The sequence below is a fragment of the Grammomys surdaster genome, unplaced genomic scaffold (assembly GCF_004785775.1).
Source record: "Grammomys surdaster isolate TR1022 unplaced genomic scaffold, NIH_TR_1.0 166, whole genome shotgun sequence".
Lineage (NCBI taxonomy): Eukaryota > Metazoa > Chordata > Mammalia > Rodentia > Muridae > Grammomys > Grammomys surdaster.
In genome coordinates, this window is record NW_021604614.1 from 2,608,391 (window position 1) to 2,611,696 (window position 3,306).

The 3,306-nt window shown below is 59.5% G+C and overlaps 1 protein-coding gene across 1 annotated transcript in view; it reads left to right on the forward strand.

The window, feature by feature from the left end:
* The first annotated feature begins 1,179 nt into the window (after positions 1-1,179).
* Clip2 (CAP-Gly domain containing linker protein 2) overlaps positions 1,180-3,306 on the forward strand; it is a 57,716-nt gene continuing 55,589 nt past the window's right edge. Inside the window, exon 1 of the mRNA XM_028765943.1 lies at positions 1,180-1,386. The gene's annotated coding sequence lies outside the window, so the exon portion shown is untranslated. The remainder of the gene's footprint in view (positions 1,387-3,306) is intronic.

Sequence of the window (3,306 nt, forward strand, 5' to 3'; positions counted from 1 at the left end):
ACCACTGAGCCACGCCCCCAGCCCCTCACTGGGGGATTCTAGGCAGGGGCTCTACCACTGAGCCACGCCCCCAGCCCCTCACTGGTGTTTATCCTAGGGAGATGCTCTACTCCTGAGCCAGGACCCAACCCAAGAGGTGGATTCTTTCCAGTCTGCCATGATTTTAGTCCTATTCCAACATTGAAGCTATCCATCTAGCTACACAGAACTTGCTCTTTCTTGAACCGCCCCCTCTTCACTTTGTATACCATCCACTTCTGAGGAGCTGGCTCTTTTCACATGGGCTCGCTTTGCTGCTGAGCTCCTCAGGACTAGCCTACTGCTGGCATCAGGGCACAAGTGCCCTTTTGTTCTGGCGAGCAAAACATCCTTTAAAGATGGGGAAACTGAGGTCAAGAGGTTAATGGACCACCATGCTGAGTGAGACTGTAAGGTTTTGTTTTTTTGGTTTTGTTTTGAGACAGTCTCACTATGTAGCCCAGCTCGCCCTCCTGATCAGCCTGCCTAGTGTCAGGTGGAACCAGGGTGCCTTCAGGTGGTACATCTGAAGCTCTCCCCTCAGTTGCATTATTCCCCCTCTTCGCCTCTTTGAACACGGTCCCTAAGTCAACTCTTGCGCGAAGCCTTCCAGATCCCAGCCCCGCCCCCTTACAGTCCCAAGCATCTGTCTCCTAATATGGAACATTCACATAAGCAATACGCGGTTGAAACAGAAACTGGAACACACATACGCGCCTGGGGCTGAAGTGCGTGTGAGTGAAATCTATCTCCAAGGCTCAAGTCAGCTGAAGGTGGTCTAGGTGGGGAAGACGAGGTTCCGAAGACTACTCCGCCCGCCCGCTCCCCAGTTTTTGCGCCTCACTGTTGCCTGAGAACCGGGAGACCACGATTGCGGGCACCGCCCCCAGCCTCCCCCCACCCCCTCCGTTTTCCCCGGCGCTCCGGGCCCCGCCTTCCTGCGCCCGCCGCTACGCCGGCCCCTTTTGTTCGCTCTCCGGCCGCTGAGCTCTCCTGGCGCTCGGCATCTCTCGGCTGGGCTCGGCTCGCCTTGGCAGGGCTCCACGGGGCTCCGCTCCGCTCGGCTTTTCTCGCCTCCGCCCCGTTGGGCTCGGATCTTCCCGGCTCGGCCCCGCTCGGCTCGGCTCCGCTCGGCTCGACTCGGCTCGGCTCCGCCTCGGGGCGCGCAGGCAGCGGCCGGGCTTACGGGATCGGCCCCTCCCTCTATCCCCTTCTGGCCGTAGATCCTGTGCGAGGCCCCGACTCGGAGCGGGGAGACCGGGTTAGGGTAGCGGCGTGAAGGGACCCGCACAGCATCCTTGTTTTCGGGACGCGCGGACCAAGAGGAGGAGAGGGGTGTCGGGTCCTAGTCGCTGCTGGAGCTCCAAGGTAGGCGCCGCTCTGGGGACGCGCGCGATGGGGGCGCGCGGGCAACAAAGGACGCAGAGTCGCGGGGGGCGGCGGCACCCTATCCTGGAAAGAAAAGGGGGTGCTATCACCAAGCCATTGTCGCAGCGTGGACAAGGACAGCGGGCAGGGTCGCCGCCGCTGGTGGGCGTGGGCGGGGTGAACCCCAACTTCCTTAACCCAGACCGCTGCCGGGGTTGGGGGCGCCCCTGGATTGCACGTCCAGATGGTGCGCACATCCATAGACTGGGATTCGGGTGTGTTTGTTGGCGTCCTCTTTCCAAGAGCGGGTCCAGGAAGCTGGGCAAGCTGCAGAGCTCTTGGGGAAGGCTCACTCAGGCTCTGTGGGGGCACACACAGCCTGGTGGGCGCGGCCATCAACCCTCATCTTCAGACCTGGCATCTGGGATGAGACACGGAGGCCCCCGCCCCGCCACCTGGGGTCGCCTGGTTGGTGCCCTTAGCAAAACTTGGAGAGCCTAGCTTGGAAGAGGATGGGGTAAGGGGGAGGCCCAGGCAGGGTGGCTTTCCGCAGGGGTGCCCCCCCAAGCTGGCGCTGGTGGCTGGTGAGGCAGCAGATTTTTTTCCCTCCCCCCAGGGAGGGGCAGTGGCGGCGCAGGATGCAGGGCTGAGCCTCCAGGGCTAGCCCGCGTGGACTCCTCAGGCGGGGCCTGTGTGTTTGTCCCGGACTCGTTGGGCTTGCCACGCTTGCCTCCTCTGGAGCCTGACTCAAGCCTGGAAAGGTCGTTGCAGGGGAACACCTTAGGGATAGAGGAATCACAACCCAGGAATGCATGCACCCAGCCTCTGAGATCCCGCTGCTATCTTCTGAACTACAAACGGGCAGGGGGCTGGAGGGTTGTGGAACTAGGCAGGCAATTGGCCTTAATCTTGAAGGGTGCCCAGGCAGAGGACGGTGGGGGTGGGGCTGGCCGAGGACTGTGCTCTGAGGAGGAGGTAGAGAGCACCACGTGGGTCCACTTTACCTTTGCGGTGAGCCAGCGGGCTCCTCCCCATCAGTTGTAATGTAAACAATGAGTCCTTCATTCATAAGGTCGCTGTCACCTGGATTGGCACCACCAGGGGATGGCAGGTACACAGAACCGGAGGAACTGAGTTACTCTGCACAGCACAGGACAGCCTAACATGATGCCCGGCAAGGGGAGAAGCTAGAAGCCCCCAAGCGGCACAGCTGGAGGGTGGGGCAGACCCTGAGACCAGACCCAAGGGTGCTTTTTACCTAGGTGATGGCCCCCATAAGAGCTTCCGGACAAGAGCCATTCTGGCTTAGATGGGCAGAGAAAGATTTAGGTTACTGGGGCGTGAAGTTCAAGGCAGAACCTGTTTGCCAGTTCCTTCCTGCGTACACTAGGTGCCCACTTAGCACAGGACCCATGGGTTTCAGCTGTGCTTAAAAGGGTAGTATGTGGGAGCGGCGGCTCCGGGATGAGGAGGTTAGGAATAGAGGAGTCCCGACAGCAGAAGAGCCTTGGAGGAGTGCACACAGGTACACATTCTTCTAACCCAGGCGCTCAGGTAGGAAGCCAGAACACACATCCCAAGGAGCAGGAGTTGAGATGTTGGAGTTTGGCATGATGGGTTCAGATCCTTGCTCTGCTACTTGAATCGCTGTGTGGCTTTGGACAAGATATCGTACCTTGCTGTCTCTGTTTCTCTCAGTAAAATAGGAGTACTTAGGGGGTTTGCCTCTTAGGGCTTTTGAGAAAACCATGTGCCCTAGGGCAGAGTTTTTGTGATTTTACTTACTTGGGGAATTGAACCTAAGACCTCAATGGCTTCTCTGGCTGAACCATGCCCCTATCCTCTTACTGGGGGCATTCTAGGCAGGAGCTCTCCCACTGAGCCACGCCCCCAGCCCCTCACTGGGGGATTCTAGGCAGG